The following is a 17,462-nucleotide window of genomic DNA, read 5'->3' as shown; positions in this document are numbered from 1 at the left end:
AATAAATCTTTAAAAAAAAAATGTTGAGTGAAAGAAGCCAGACACAAGAGTACATACTGCATTTATTCATTTTGCCATTGTTCTCTAAACTGTACATGTGTGATTCACATACTCTTCTAGGATGATATGTTTCCTAATTTGAACCATTCTGAGGTTTACTCTTGCAAAAAGGTTTACTCTTGCAATATTTCTGGAATATAATACTTCTACCTAAAAATACTATCTATGGAGGTCATTAATGTTTGCTGAAAACCTACTGTCCTGTAGCTACATTATATATATCATCATCTTTATACTCAGAGTAGCACTTTATTAGTTATCATGATTCTAAATTAAAGATTAGACAACTGAGGCTCAGAAAGGCGAAGTAACCTTGCTCAAGACCTAGACACGCATGCAGATCTACTTGACTCCAGGGTCCCTGCTCTTTCGACAGCATCAGACTGTGGTAATTTCATTCTTTTAAGAGGTATTTCTTTTATTTTAAGAGGAAACAAAGGATTATTTGGAGTTGTATGCAGAACATGATCAGGAAAGGCAGTTGAAGTTCTCATCTCTCAGAAGCCTGGAGTAGATGGTGGTGGTCTAGCCTCCCTGGAGGGTGCCCCAGAAACGACTTTAGCATTGCTCTCTTTCTTCCATCATCTTTCACTCTTCTGGATAATTATGTGCCCTGATGCTTAGAGAAGTTCCATCCTTGACATTAACTTCAACAATGATACAGAAACATTTGTGCTTCCCAGTGGGAAGCTAACTCAGAAAACAACTATCAATGATGAGCAGAAGCCAAAAATGAACAAAACTGGAAAGTGATGATTCAAACTGCTGGGAGCCTTAGATGAATTATGTAGGATATTCCAAATGCACTAGGATTTGACTGCTGCCAAAGAAAGTAAGTAGAACCTTGGTGATTTATTTAAGAGATTGTTTAAATTCACTTGATCCGTGGCTAAGGCTCCAGAGGTGATGTGACCCAGCCAGAACTGCTCCTCTTTCTGGAGTAAAAAGAAATGAATAAAAGGAGAGGTAGGTAACTAAAGTTCCCTTCTGATCACAAAAGAATGCCTAGTGATTGTTTTAGGAATCTCTTTAGGTTGGATAAATGGCAGAATACAGAATCTGCCCTCTCCCCAGCCAGTTTCGTTTTTAAAAGCATCACAGTGAAGCCTCCAGAAGGGAGTTAAGTGCTGCAGAAGACAGCCACAAACAGCAACTTCTTAAAAATAAAACTGAAAAACAGACTAATTAATTTACAAAGCGTAGGGCATGCTAAGAGTGCAATAAAAATCCTGCCCAGGGCTTCCCTGGTGGCGCAGTGGTTGAGAGTCCGCCTGCCAATGCGGAGGACACGGGTTCGTGCCCTGGCCCGGGAAGATCCCACTGTGGAGCGGCTGGGCCCGTGAGCCATGGCCGCTGAGCCTGAGCGTACGGAGCCTGTGCTCTGCAAGGGGTGAGGCCACAGCAGTGAGAGGCTCGCGTACCGCAAAAAAAAAAAAAAAAAAAAAAATCTTGCCCATTTAGTGTCCACTCGTGTTTCAGCAAAACAGCACTTGCAAAGTGCTGTAAATTAAATTATAAGGCACAACTATGGTGCATAATTCTCAGATACTCATATATATATATATATATATATATATATATATATATATATACAATTGAACTGAAACCATTCTTAATGCAAAAAATCCCTTAATATCTAATTGGTAAGCATCTCTATTGGCCATGTTTCCAGGACTGTACCTCTGAAATTTTTAGTAGTTAGGCTGTCTAGGTGACTCAGACCAGGGTGGTAGCAGTTAATGTTGTTGAGGAGGTTAAATTCTGGATCTATTTGAAGGATTTTCTGACAAATTGATGTGGGTTATGAGAGAGAGAGGGAAGCATAGAGAATGACTCAAGGTTTTTCACTTTGAACAAATGAAAGATGGAGTCATGATAAAGTAAGATGAAGAAACCCAGGAGTGGAGCGAATTTGTAGAGAGAGGGAAGCTCAGTTTGGACGTGTTGGGTTTGAAATAACCACTACACTTCCAAGTATAGGACTAGAGTAGGCAGGTGAATATATGAAGAGAGAGGGGAAAGACCTGATATTTTTTGTGTGCCTACATGGTTGCCGGACCTTATATTTGTTACCTCATTTAATTCCACAGAAACCTACGTGTTGGATATTTTACCTGTTTTGTTTTATTCTGTTTACATACAAATGTTGAGTATCAAAGCATTTAAATGACACTGTCAAGGTCATACAGCTGGTAGATGGGGAGGCTGGAATTTAAATCCAGGTTGCCTGATGCCAAGGTCCATGCTCTTTCTTTTTGCTGAGCCATGCTGCCTCAGGCCCGTGCCCTTTGTATCTTTTCACTCTTTGAGGAAGTGAATATTTCATTAGTGAGAACATAGGTTGCATGTTCTAGAGACCCCAAATAGTAGTGGTTTAAACAAAACCATTGAAGTTATTTCTCTTTTCTGTAACGGATTGAGGTAGGTACTCCAGGCATCATCATGGGACGCAGGCTGCCCCCATCTTCCTGCTCCACCATCCCCATGATATTTCCTTTTCCTGAATGGATCAAAATAGCTGAATTCCATGGCCATGATCCAAACAACAAGATGGAAGAAGGGAGAATGATGGTCCCTATCTGAAAATTGTGCACATCATTACTATTCACATCTCATTGGCCAAAACTTAGTCCTAAGCCACCTCTAGCTGCAAGGCAGGCTGGGAAATATTGCCTTTATTTTCAGCAATCAAATGTCAAGCTAAAATACCAGGCCTTCTAATATTATATTTTGAGAGAAAAGGGGAGAATAGGGATCAGAGGATAGCAAGATCTGCTCTAAAAGTTGGACTAAATTTCTTCTTAATGTCTTCAGGTGAATGCTACGAAACAAGTTCATTTTATATAGGTTTGAATTTTAAAATATCATTAAAATCTCAGTGTATGTGTATTTTTAAAAATGCTAATTCCTTCATATAAAATGCAAGGAAACAATATTTCAAAGGATGGTGTGAAATCATAGAAAATATATGTATTGGTCTTTGTGCCTGGTTCCTAACACGGAGCTCCTGAAAACCTTGTAATTTTCTAAGTGATAAGGGCAGTAGGAGCATCTTTTGTTCTACTATTTGGTCTTTGACCCCAGCTCCTAAATCCCTTGGAATTTCCTGGGTGATAGGAGTCTTTTGTCCAAAGGAGGAGACTCTTGGAGGACTCCTGGATGGCTTCAGGATGGGGGCTGATCACCAGAAAGACCAAGCCATGATTAGAAGCTTGGAACTTTCAGCCCCACCCTCCATCCTCCGGGAAAGGGAGAGGGATTGGAGATTGATTCAATGATCGTGCCTACCTGATGAAGCCCCCATAAAAATCCCAAAAGAATTAACTGTGGCATGCTTCCAGGTTGGCAGAACACATCCATGTGCCAGGAGGCTGATGCACCCCAACTCCATGGGGACAAAAGCTCCTGTGCTCAGGACCCCTCCAGACCTCACCCCATGTATCTCTTCATCTGGCTGATCATCTGTATCCTTCATCACATTCTTTATTATATAATAAACCAGTAAAAATAAGTATGTGTTTCCCGGAATTCTGTGAGCTGTTCTAGCAAACAACAGAACCTGTGGAAGGAATCGTGGGAACCTGCAATTTATAGCTAGTCGGTCAGAAGCCCAGGTGACAACCTAGGACACACAACTGGCATCTGAGGTGAGACAGCAGTCCTGTGGGACTGAGCCCTTAACCTGTGGAGTCGACACTAACTCCAATTAGTGTCAGAATTGAACTGAATTGCAGGATGCCCAGCTGGTGTTGCAGAGGACTGCTTGGTGTGGGGGAAAAACCTACATAGCTGGTGTCAGAAGTGTGAGTGTGGCAGCAGTTTGTGCATAAGGGAGAAACATAGGAGAGCTCCTTCCCATACAGATGGGGACAATGTGGGTCGTAAACTATGCTGACACTATTGCCATATGGAACCACCAATTTAGCTGGTATATCAAAATTCCTGTCATCCTTGGCCAGGATGAGTCTTAAAAGACATGAGTTTTTAATGATCAGATTCTCTCAGTGATGCATCTGTCACATAAACTGTGGCCGCCCAATAATTTTAACTTCCCTTTCCATGATCCAACAAGACAGTTCTTTTTTTTTTTTTGCGGTAGGCGGGCCTCTCACTGTTGTGGCCTCTCCCGTTGTGGAGCATAGGCTCCGGACGCGCAGGCTCTGCGGCCATGGCTCATGGGCCCAGCCGCTCTGCGGCATGTGGGATCCTCCCGGACCGGGGCACGAACCCGTGTCCCCTGCATTGGCAGGCGGACTCTCAACCACTGCGCCACCAGGGAAGCCCAAGACAGTTCTTTTATAACAGAGCAACTCTTGTCAAAATAGTGTTACTTTTCAAATCAAACTGCCAATTTTAGGAAATTGAGGTCAAAAACACCAAGATTGTTCCTCTACTTCTCTCTGCTCCTATTATTAAGTAGAATAACAATGACGGTAATAATCATGAGGAATGAGAGAAAACAACTTTTTAATGTAAACCCCAAATTTACATTTCTAGTTCAGACTTCTAGCTGGTTTGTATATATCACTGTCTCCACCTGGAAGTCTAATAGACACGGCAATCTCAGAATGTCCAAACTGAACCCTTAAAATATTTACACCCTGCATAGCCTACTCATCTCAGTTGTTGGAAACCTAACCCTTCCAGTTATCCAATCCTTCCACAGGACAACAATTTGGGACGCTTCTCATGTTCTCATACTCACATCCAATCCATCAGAAGATCCTTTTGGTTCCATCATAATCTGATGGCTTCTCACCACGTCCACCTCTGCTATCATAGTACTGGCCACCATCTTCCTTTTCCTGGGCTATTGCAATATCCCCCCATTCTTCCTGTAACCCTACAGTCAACACTCAACAAAGCAGCCAGGGTGATGCTTTAAAAACATGACTCAGATCATGCTCTTCCTCTGCTCAAAGGCCTGCAAGTGGTTTCCCATGTGCCTCATAGTAATGGTCATAGGGGTCTCCAAAGCCCTGTGACTTTCCTGCCTGCTCCTCTCTCCCTGCTCACTTGGCTGAAGCTCCTGGGACATGACAGGCATTTCCACCTGAGGGGCGTTGCTCTCGTCAGCCCCCTGCCTAAAGTGCCCGTTTGGCCAGTCATCCCCTGGCTCCAGCCCTCACCTCCTTTATGTCTTTGCTCCTCAGTGAAGCTGACCTTCATCCCTACTTAACACCTCAGCTACTCTCCACCTCAGCATGCTAGATTCTCCTTGATTCTACTCTACTTTTTCTTTTATTTTTTTCCCACAGTGTTCAACACCTTTACTTATTTGGCAGTGTTAATTCTCTCTCTCCACTCAGAATGCCATCTCCTCGTGGGCAGGGATCCATGTCTGTCTTGTTCATTGCTTGCAGGCCCCAGCCTAGAACAGTGATGGGCACATAGGAGCCCAGCCCAGAATGATGATGGGCCCACAGGAGCCCCAGCCCAGAACAGTGATAGGCACACAGGAGGGAACTCTGCTCTGTACAACTGCAAGTTACACCTACTAACCATGTCACTGTGCACTTATCAAAGAACTATTACATTTAATAACAACTGTATTAAATTGTTTTATGGATAAAGAACATTCTCAGAAAATCATGGCATCCTATTGTTGGGATTTTTTCCTCAGATTTTGTATAATTTCATTAGAAAACATTGTATTTATGGCTCAGAAAGCTTAACCAAATAACTTCTAACTAGTTGAGTGGTTGAAAAAGAGGTAAAAGAGGTCAAAAAGAGGTAAAAAGAAAACCAGCTATTTGCTTTCAGGAAAGGCATGAAAGTTGGCAAGACTTCAGATTACTAAGGGAAGAAATTCTCAAGGGTTTCATTTCGGTAACTGTACCTAGTATTAATGATCCGCCAACGTGTTGTTTAAACACGCACAGTCAACACATTATGCAAACAACACCCTGGCCAACAGCATGCGGGGGCTTTTCACACACGCCACACTTAAGACCCAAAGTCATAGCTAATTTATGGCCAAGGACACAACTAATGTGAGCAGTAAATAAAGTCGTGCCCCGAGAGTCGGCAGATCAAGAAAGATGTCACTACACTGGAATTACTCAAGGTCATAAACTAGGGCCTCTTTATTTGTTCTGCTTCTGGACCGAGGCCTAGACCTAGCTCAGTGTGGACAGTCAGTGTTGCAGAATGAATGAATGAATGAATGAACAAATGAATGACAGGGCTGCTAAAGAGGACGGAGTCCTTTAATTTATTTTTATTTTTTTTTTTTTTTGCGGTACGTGGGCCTCTCACTGTTGTGGCTTCTCCCGTTGCGGAGCACAGGCTCCGGACGCGCAGGCTCAGCGGCCATGGCTCACGGGCCCAGCTGCTCCGCGGCATGTGGGATCTTCCCGGACCGGGGCACGATCCCGTGTCCCCTGCATCGGCAGGTGGACTCTCAACCACTGCGCCACCAGGGAAGCCCAGGACGGAGTCCTTTACAGAGACTTCTTAAAGTTGTTCTCATTGCTTTCACTTTTTCATTTCTCCTTCTATTTCATTAAGATGATTGAAGAGGAGGATGAGAAATAATCTCATGAGAGGAATCTGAATAATGATCTGTTTCATGGCAAAGCAATTAAAGGCCAGAGATACAAAATTATTGGGCCAAGACCGCACACCTTTTGGTAAAGACTTTACAAATAAATAAAATTTACAGATGTTTTCTCACATTTTTATAGTAGTTTTTCAAAACCCACACTCATGGGACTTCCCTGGTGGTCCAGAGGTTAAGACTCCACACTCCCAATGCAGAGGGCCCAGGTTAGATCCCTGGTCAGGGAACTAGATCCCACATGCCACAACTAAGATCCCTTATGCCGCAGCGAAGATCCCACACGCGGCAATGAAGTTCCCGTGTGCTAAGACCTGGTGCAAACAGGGAGATCAGCTCTGTGGTTTGTGACCACCTAGAGGGGTGGGATAGGGAGGGTGGGAAGGAGGGAGACGCAAGAGGGAAGAGATATGGGAACATATGTATATGTATAACTGATTCACTTTGTTATAAAGCAGAAACTAACACACCATTGTAAAGCAATTATATTCCAATAAAGATGTTAAAAAAAAAAAGACCTGGTGCAGCCAAATAAATAAATAAATATTTAGAAAAAAACACACTCATGATTCTAACAATACGTCCAGACTACTGAAGATTTTCAGATTTACTCTATCTTTAAAACCAAAACTATAGGGCTTTTCTTTGTATTTATACATCAGTTTCCAAGGGGATAGGGAAATAAAATTCATGAATGACTCATTCCCAAAGAGCTCACAGACATTCCTGCTAGGGTACCCCATTCTCACTCTTGTGTGACCTTAAAAAACTCTACAATGAGAACAGATTTTGAGTGGGTGAGAAGAGGAAAGACTCCCTGTTGCCTATCCCCAATCCTTGGATGTAAGCAGTTTCGTAAAATTCCTTTTAACCAAGGACCACAATTGTTATTCCATAAAAATACTTAAAATGCAAATATCTCTGGAAGAGAAAAAACAAAACTGTTGACTTAGATTCACACTAGGGGGTAAATAGCTTATCAGATCTTTTCCAGGGAGTAGGTTCTGAGAGCTTCAGACTCCAAGGAGAGAAACAAAGCACTGGAGAAAAGTAAAACAAATGTTGCCTCACTTACATCTTTGCTTGAGGCTACCCTGCCTCTGAATTTAGCAGTGTCTCTACCAGATCAATTCCCAGGAATTTGGTCTGAGCACTTACAACTCCAGTGTCCGTTCTATTCTCACTGCCTCAGCCTTCCTCTACCTGCCTGCTTTGGTCCTTCCAACAGTCCCTCTGCCAAAGGCAATTCCAGTTTTGTCGCCATCTGTCTCAATGTAGCTGCTCTCATGGGATAAAATACTAAACGAGAATCTTTTGAGATAACTGTAACCCAGGTGACTAGTAAAGGACTCAGGTTTTCTTCCTAAGGACAGTATTACTTGTCAGTTCCCATGGGAGTAGGCCCTGAGATGGATCTGTAGCAGGAAGTTTATTGCAGACTATTCTCAGAATCAACACTCCTGGGGAACTGAGGGGAGCAGGGCTGGTAAGGAGAGAATCTGAGCGGCGATGCAGTTGAAGCAAAGGTCTCGGCCAATCCAACGGGGAGACTATAGCCAAGGTGGCCCTTCGGAGGTGTCCTGAATGAAGGCAGGAGGGCTGCCACACTTACAGCCCAGCATTGACCAGACATCAAATGCCATCTATGCCTGAGTAGCGGGCATGATCTTGGTGAGATCTCGGGCAAGGCAGCCCCTACAGCTGAGGGCAAGACCCAAAGAGGACCATCAGCTGAAGGCCATCAGCCAACAGCACTGCCAGCAGCTGGGGAAATAGGTGCTTCAGTCCTGGAGGAGCAGCCTAGCAAGGTACCACGGCATCCACTACCATAAATCACTGCTCCTTTTAAGTGCAAGCTTTGAACAAGGGCTCAGAGAAATAGAAAACGGATGGTTATTTTGTTAGAAACTTTACCAAGATCTGTTCTGTTCAGAAACCCATGCCCCTCCCCCAACCCAGCAGTAATGTCGCCCACGGTTTAGTTTTGAGTTGCCGGTTCAACACTTCTGGATCAATCTGCATTTGCAACTGTCACACTGATAATAACTCAATGCGAGCATCTGCTTGCTTCACTGTAAGTGTAGTCAGACTCACAAATTAAAATGTTCGAAATTCATATTATAACAAATTACTTTTCTGTCATTTCTCCTTTATATTCAGTTAAAAATATGTGCATAAGTAATAATATTCATATAAATTTCATTTCAGGATAGTAAAGGAAGCATTATAAAATATTTGATGTGAAAAAGAGAGAATTAAATCTGAAAAAGTAATTTAGGATTGGAACTTGCCCTAGAGTAATTCTCCTGGCTGCCCATTAAAATCATCTAGAAAGCTGTAAGACATCCTGACGTCCAGGCCGTACCCCAGGCCAACTAAATCAAACCTCTGGGGTAAAACCCAGGCATCATTATTCTGGAAACTCCCCGAGGAATTGCAGTGTACAGATAAGGTTGAAAAGTCTGGGCCCTAGTGCAATAGATCTCAAACTTGAGTGTGTTTCACAATCAGCTGGAAAGCTTGTCCAACCACGTTTTCCTAGGTCCCACCCCCAGAGTTTCAATAGCTCTGGGATGGGGCTCATAATGTGCATTTCTAATCAGTTCCTGGGTGATGCTGATGCTGCTGGTCCCAGGACCATATTTGAGAAACAGGGTTCTAGGGGCTTTGCCTAACCAGAGTCTCCCACCACATTTAACAAATCCCCACCCTTACTTCCTGGTTCCCCTACCCTCCATCCCCCAATCAAACACCTTGGAAAATCTTGGAAATTTTTTCTTTAAATCAGCCTATGCAATGACCCTTTCCCCTCTACACAGCTATTTCCAAATGCTACATTTTCCCATCCCCCTAAGAAGCAACCACCAGCCACCAGCTAAGACGACCTCTAACTTCTTCCATGATTTTTCATCTCCTTTTGTCTTGAATTTCTCTGTCACTTAGGCATGATTCTGCAGATTACAGGACTAGAAATACTCTCTTGAAACAGCAAACTAATTGCTTCTATTGCATACTTCAAGCCCAGCATTTATGCTGTTGGAAAGCAAATCCACTCACCTATGTCTTTTCACACTTGCTGTTTTGTATCCTGAGATGGGCCACATGTAGTTGTTCATCTACACAGTATTTTGCTGGCAGGATCTAGAAATGCATTACACTGTTATGACTCAAATCAAGCAATGTCTGTAAATAACACAAAGATGGAAAGCAGTAATTTGGCTACAGTGCTCTCTTAGTTCCCCCTAAAATCAAGGTATTTCACAGGAGGGTTTAAAATAAGATTTAACCCTTGCTTTCTTACAGTGCTTTCAATGGGAAAGAGACCTTTCTGAAAGGTCTTCTCATATTAAGACTCACACCCTCAAATCCAAACACTAAATCTGAAAAGGTGTTTGAAGATTCAGATAAAAATGAACTTTCCCATTTAAGAGAGCCTGAAGAAAAAGGAGACCAAAAAAGTCCTCATTTTCTCTAGCCAAAGAAGAATATTCACACAATTTTTCAGTTTGGCCAAGATTAGTAACTCATAATCTGAAGATACTGGCTTCTGTTGAAGTGAATATCAAGATTTATTGACCTGCGGAGTAAATATTAACGGAGGTGAAGCTGAGGTTAATAACAAAGTTCAAGGGATAATATACATCCTTATATTTGCTGAAATAAAAACTCAGCCATATATCGCTCATACATACATTCAGAAACCTCTTTTACCAAAAAGCTCTGGAAATCTCTTTGCTGTGACAGATTGCTTAAACATATGGCCGAATTTCCATTTGTATTAACATTCTCCAGGTACCCGGCCAGCCAGAAAAGCAAAGCATTAATCACTTCCTCTGAGGATCATCAGTAGCCAATCAAAGGGCGGCCACTTATTTACATATGAGATCTGATTGGAAGATCCTAACCAGCATCTCATTCTCATCAATCCTACTAATATAAGCAGAGTATTGAACTGACCCACACTTTTTATCACATACAAAATAAAAATATTCTAAACTTTTAACTTCATACAAATCCAAATAAATATGCTCATTGTCCACAACAAATTTTATAAACTAATGTTTGTTAAGGAGACATTTTTAAAAATAGAAAATAGAAGTTTACCTGAATAAAGGAAGAGATTTCTGGCTCTGGTGCAGAGGACCATTGCTGGAATTCCGGCTCTACAACTTATTTGCTCTGTGACATTAGGCAAGTCACTCAACTGCTCTGTGCCTCAGTTCCTCATCTGTAAAATGAAGATAATAGCACCAACTTCATAAAGTTGTTTTGAGATTAAATGACTTAGGATATGTAAAGTACTTTAAGTGTGCCCAGAATGTAGCAAGGGGTATATAAATATTTGTTTTTAAAAAAAGTTCTAGGGGAAAAAGAACTTAAAGGTCACATGGCCCAAAAGCCTCAAAGCTTTGTGGGCATCAGATTCATAGTTTTCTCATGCTTGGACTGAGCCATTGACCATTAAGTATTGCTACTACTGATGTTTATTTAAATTTAAATTTTGTTGTCAACATCTAAAACTCAGGAGAATTCCATGTAAAATAATCAGGATTTACAGCTCTTCTTGAAAAACTTTTCACACACACAAATCCATACTGGACTCATTCTCAGAGGCCAACCATCGAATGGTGATGAGGGGCAGTTGCCTGCTACACAGAGGTAAGGAAGGTCCCAGAGGACATGCTCTCCTTCGGCCACAGTTCCCACACCCCCCATTACTCCCCTTCCTGAGGCTGAGGGTCAACTGACAGGTATTACCCCAGTGACATCATTGCTTTTATTATAGAATAAAAAAAAAGAAAAATGTACCATCACATCCATGTCTTTTACAAAAATAGAAAAAAGAAACAACAAGCTACGTGTTTCCAAAAACAAAAAAAAATGTGAGCCAGACAGACTTTTCTAGAACATAAAGATTTCTGGGCTTAATACGCCAACAAAGCATGTCTGCAGCAAAAGAATACAACTTAATCTTCCATTAGGAAAACAAACCATGAGAAGAGCCAATGGCTGGTGTGTGGAAAGGATGCCAATGAAAAGATTAACGATCTGTGAAAGAGACTGGAATTTCAACACAGTTGTTTTTGTGAGTGTGAAGAAAACAAGTAGCAATGCTGTGATACACAGTAATGTACACGTTTACGGTTCTGTCACTTGTCCTGCCCATGTAGGTGTTTGTATTTCTGACCCCTGACCCAAGCCAACCTTATCATTGTATAAATGAAGGAATTGAAGCCAGAGAAGTAAAGGGATTTGAAGTGGATATGAAACCACAACCTGGGCCTCTTGGGTACAGTTCAAGTAGGAACAGCAGTGTGACCTCACAATGATGCTCAGAGTGAATATACACCCTCATGTGAGCTGAATCCCAACCTTCTCATCTTATCAGACCATAGACACAGATACTCTCCGAGTGTTAAGCTCTCCAGTTAGAAAACACGAATCTCAGTCTTGGAATTCTATTTGCCCAAAATGTTTACAAGATGGAATCAAATGTTTGATCTACTGGTGTTTGGGTCAACAGACCACATAAATGAATTTAACACTTACCCGAGGTCTTAATTGGCAAAGTGTCAACGTTGAGTGAAAATATAAAACAGACACTTAAACAGTAAACACACATTTGGTGACATGACATCTCCTCACTTGCCAGAAATGTCTCTAGTTTCCTATCTCAAACAGTATAAACAGCCTTCATTTCTTTTTGAGAAAGTGCAGCATCACTTGACATCTCTTACTTAACCTTAGCTGACTCTCTGATTCACTCTAATTTTATTATCTCATTTTCTCCCAATTCTATGAGCCCACTTGTCAGATACCTTTAGAAAGATTGCAAGATACATGCCTGAAACTATAAAACCAAGGACTGGATAAAAACAAAAACAAAAAACTTACCCTCTCTCAAACAGACATGCAAATTATTAAAGTCAAAGGTTACAATATTAATTAATATTTACAATTATTCACTCCAAGTATGTTTTGTTTTCTATGCCTTTGCTGTTCCTTTTTTGGCCAATGGCTTTCCCAAAATAGGAAATGAAAATTCTTATTCCATTGCTTGTTTTATTTTTGATGCTGTTTTCTTTTAGTTTTATTTTTTAAGGTATTAACTGATCTTTTTTCCTTTAGTATTGCCCCTTCTTTCCCTTCCTGTTCAAGGGGAGGGGGCTTTCTAGAATTGCCTCAAGGGAGGGGTCTAATGCCTCAAGGGTGGAAACCCCTTAAAGGGTGGAAATGGGCTTTCAGGCTTTGGTTTACAAAATTCTAACCCAATTAAAACTTGTGCTGATCATATATCAAGAGAAAGAGTCTGAGGGAAAATATAGAAGAGAGAGGGATCCTCTTGAGAGAGTTAAGAAGGGGAGGTGTGAGATGGGATCCCAAGAAACTGAGACTCTGCACCTGTTTCCTGGGCAGAGCTCGGTGCCAGGCAGGTGATTCCAGGCTTCCCTGGGAATCCCATGCTCCTCATCTGAGGCCACGTGCAGCAAAGACCTCCAGACCCGAGAGGCCAACGGCGTCAGGAAGAAGGACATCCCAGCATGCCTGTGTGGCCTGATGCCCAAGATGCAGCTGCGCAGCCCCACTCACCCCACTAAGCAACCTCCCCTGGGATCACAACTGCTTACGGAGGTTCAAACCCTAGGGGAGGGGAGGGGAAGCTCCAAATAGACTGAGCAGAAAGAATGGGTGGATCAAAAAGAAAAAGACAGTTGTGAGGTTCTATAATTGGCTTTTCTTGTCAATCTGAGCTTATTACCTGAGTTTGTGAACTCATTTAAGGACAAAATTCAAGCACCAGGATTATTCTGAATGAAGATAAGATAAACAGCCCCCATTGGGTTGTCAGCAATGAGCTTATCCCCCCCTTTCAACAACTCTGTCCCAAATCCCCTTAAGAAACCCTGTTTCCCCATCACTAACCTAGGCATCCAAACCAGAAACAAGGCTTCATCTTCGCTTTCCTCCACCTCTCAACCCATTTATCATTTCCTTCTGTTGGGGGAGGCCATCGAGAGGACATGACCACTGGTTGACTCTGAGCTGGACCTGGGCAATCAGCAGCCCCTCCTGCATCCTTGGAATGTACATTCCACCTGCCCTGCTCACACTGGAAGCTGCCCCAAGGATGCAGCCTTGAGATAGGATAGTGCTGTTGAGACCATCTGGATAGACAGTATACGTGACTAAACCCACTTAAAGCCTCTGTGTAAACTTTTAAGATTCTGGCAGTGGATGTAGGGATCCACCTACATCCACCTCTACTTGCGACGTCCTAGACAAGCCTCCTATGTTACACCTGCCTCTTACCTATCTGGAGTGTTCTGCCACTTTCTTCAGTCTCTCCTTGCCCTCCGTGTACAGGGGTCAGTTTGGGAACCAACAATAGGCAAGCCAGGCAGGAGACCAAAGAAATGGGTCTTGGAAAAGAGCCATCTGCCACGGGGGAATCCCAGGTTGGTTATCAACCTCTGTATGGGCAGGGGTGACCCATACGGTAGATACTTTTGGACCACTGTGTGAGTACAGGGATGCCTCCGAAGTCAGCTGGTCTAACGCGCTTGTTTGAGGAACTGCACAGAGCACACTGAGGAAAAGAAGTGATGACATACTTTCAGATCATTTAAAAATCAAAATGGATGGGTGGCCCTGGTGGAAGTGCTTTCAGACAGGATGCTGCATCCCTAAGAACTTGAATCTTCTAAATGGTGTCAAACTCAAAAGATACCATCAGTCATTTTTTTTTTTTTTTTTTTTTTTTGCAGTACGTGGGCCTCTCTCTGTTGTGGCCTCTCCCGTTGCGGAGCACAGGCTCCGGACACGCAGGCTCAGCGACCATGGCTCACGGGCCCAGCCGCTCCGCGGCATGTGGGATCTTCCCGGACCGGGGCACGAACCCGTGTCCCCTGCATCGGCAGGCGGACTCTCAACCACTGCGCCACCAGGGAAGCCCCATCAGTCATTTTTAAAACAATATGCACTAGTTTCAAAGATCCTCCCCCTTTGCAACTATGTAATCATTTCAAACTCCAACCAATCCTTTCTTAGCAAGAGCCCTTACTTCTTGCCAGCTCCAATCCTAATTCTTGATAAACAATTTATGTAACCTTGTGGGTTTTGCCTTTATAAGCCTCCCCCATTTTTGTGTCCAGCAGAACACAATTCAGGTGCTTCTTGGATCTGTGTCTCCTGGGCTGCAGTCCTAACAAACCCCAAATAATTGCGTTTTTTCTTTCTTTTTTTTTTTAACCTCAACCGGGTCTCCATTCTTAGAATTCTTGGCTAACAGAAGAGGATGGAGGGCTGCTGTGGTGGGCTGACCTCTAGGTTGGGCAGGGTGGCTGGACACTGACGTCCAGCTAGAGGTTGAAGCTATCTGTTCAGAGAGTGGGAAGAAGAGCGGAGGTTAGAGGACGTGCAGACAAGGCGGAAGACCAGGGTGGTAAGTCCCCGTTTTGCAAAGTGAGGCAGGTGCAGGGTACTGTGCATTAAGGTCTGAGCCCTCATAGCAAAGCCTGATGGGGACGCTAAGAGGTGGGATCCTGGGAAAGTGAGGAGGGAAAGAGAAGGATGTTGTGTAATGACTGTGAAATGGACAGAACGCCCTAATGCAGAGGAAAGAAAGCAAAGGCACAGTGATAGCATCCCAGCCCATGCGGCAGCCTCCAATTCAGGAAACACTCATCACGAGAGAATACATGCCTGCTAAGTTTACTCATATAGCTTCTAAGTTCCAGCAAAAGGCCAGGGAAGGTACCCAGGTGTGGTGAGTGGGGATATGGGATACCGGGTGGAGGGTGGCTTTTCTCTAACGGGCAGGAGGCAGAGGAAATGAGCCCCATCAGCCCATACCCAACCCTCTGGCAGCACCTGCGTGGTGCTCGGGGGGATTCCAGGGCCTCACTCCCTTGTTAATTGGATTATTCTAGCTGCAGGGAGGCTTGGCCCAATGAGGGGGCCTCCCTGGACATGTGGGGCCTTGGGAATCTACAGAGGAGGTGCCACAAATCCATAGGGAGTGGGGAATGAGACAGGCCATCTACCCCCTGTATTTGAAGGCCCTGATTGGGCCACATTCACTGCAGGAATATAAACCAAGACAATCAGTCTGCCCCCAGCACCCGGTGTGGGACCTGACATCCACGCTCAGCCCAGTCGTGGGACAGGACATTTATGATGTTGGGTGGTCCACTGTCCACTGCTGATCTGGGGGGGACTGGCAAATCCCAGGAATGGGTACAGGCTGTGGGAAAGAGCCAAGACAGAGAGGAAGCTGGCAAAGCCAGAAGGCTATCCCAAGGCTGTAAAGGGTCCAGTGAAAGGGTCCAGCAGAGGCCTCAGGGATACAGTCCTATTCTAGATGGGATGCAGGCCGCTGGAGGTGATCCTAGGCCTTGTGTTGGGCTCACTATTCACTGGTCCCCAGAAGTAAACAAAAGGTGACAGCTCTGGTGGATACTAGCGCTGAACATACTCTAATACGTGGTCACCCTCAGGGGGTTTCCTGCCCCCCTCAGCACCATCGATGGTTACTGATGGCAAACGGTTACAGAAGGTTCTGTCAAGGAAAGTCACCTTGACACGGCAAACTGGGCACTCCCCCTCCCAAGAATACAAGGTTTTTATCTCTCCAATACCAGAGAACACACTGGTCACCGACAACTTACAAGGTCAGATGCTACAAACCTCTATCAGTGAATCCACCTCCAGGTGACAGTGGGCAAACCAGTGCTGAGAGGAAACCCCAACTGGGAACCAGTAAGTTTACCTTCCCCATACAGAGTGGTAACTGTCAATGTAAGCTGCCTGGGTGGGCTGGAGCAGAAGGAAATAGGAGAAACTACCCAAGAACAACATCGAATGGGTACTGCACGTCCTGCCCACAGGGCTCTTAACCAAAATTACATAAATGGAGACCTGACTGAAATGAAATATTTGGGGTTTGTTAGGACTGCTGCCTGGGAGACACAGATTCAAGAAGCACTTGAATTTTGTTCCACCCAACTACAAAATGGAGTTATAAAGGCAAAAACTGAAGGTTATATTTACATGAATTGTTTATCAAGGATTGAAATTAGAGCTGGCCAGAAGTATGGGTGATTGTTAAGTTAGGCTTATTTGGGGTCTGAAATGGTTGCATAGTTACAAGAGGAGAACTTGAGACCATAAGGTTGCAGCTGGCAGGTGCTGTTCTGAATACAGCTGGTGGTATCCTTGGGTCTGGTACAGTTCAAAGAAAGTTCAGGTTCTCAGTGGAGCAGAGACCTGTCTGAGACCAGATCCTCAATGGCTGCCTAATTCCATTTTTGTAAGCATGAACTGTGAGCCAGTTCTATAACAAGTCTCTCCATGTATGTATGTGATATACATATACACTACTGGTTCTGTTTCCTGGAGAACCCTGATAACACACCCCCTTCTCTGTCCTTCCCACCCCTTCCCTGATCAATGCGTTCATCATCTCTTGACTCACCTGTTCTCCTACCCTTCCAGCTTGTCTGACTTGTCTCTGGGTTTTCAGTCTTGTCTCCCATCGAGTCTAATATCAAGGGAGCCTCTGAGAAATCTACAATTCAAATCTGGCGAGATCTTTCTGATTAAAATCCTATATTGTGGCTTCACAGGTACAGTTTTAGCTCCTGTCCCCTGATCTTTCTACAGGCTCAGGTCTTCTCTCACCTCCAGTCCGTGGTCACCATGCTGCCACGAAGCTGTGTCTCTCCTCGGTGCTTGGTTCCTGCTGAACCCTCTGCCCCAACTCCCCACCTCACCTTGTTCTTTCTCCCCTCCCCCACTGGGCTAACTCTAGCATACCCTGCAAGTCTCGGGAAGCCCCACTTCC

General features: G+C 43.8%; 1 protein-coding gene across 1 annotated transcript in view; it reads right to left on the bottom strand.

The window, feature by feature from the left end:
• Positions 1-17,462, bottom strand: part of GADL1 (glutamate decarboxylase like 1) — a 398,137-nt gene that overhangs the window by 263,033 nt on the left and 117,642 nt on the right. Inside the window, exons 2-3 of the mRNA XM_032649105.1 lie at positions 10,724-10,847; positions 9,677-9,760 (exon numbers count right to left, since the gene is read on the bottom strand). The gene's annotated coding sequence lies outside the window, so the exon portion shown is untranslated. The remainder of the gene's footprint in view (positions 1-9,676; positions 9,761-10,723; positions 10,848-17,462) is intronic.

Source organism: Phocoena sinus, chromosome 11, assembly GCF_008692025.1.
Source record: "Phocoena sinus isolate mPhoSin1 chromosome 11, mPhoSin1.pri, whole genome shotgun sequence".
Classification (NCBI taxonomy): domain Eukaryota; kingdom Metazoa; phylum Chordata; class Mammalia; order Artiodactyla; family Phocoenidae; genus Phocoena; species Phocoena sinus.
The sequence above is the reverse complement of the archived record's forward strand: the minus strand, read 5'-3'. Positions and strand labels throughout refer to the sequence as shown.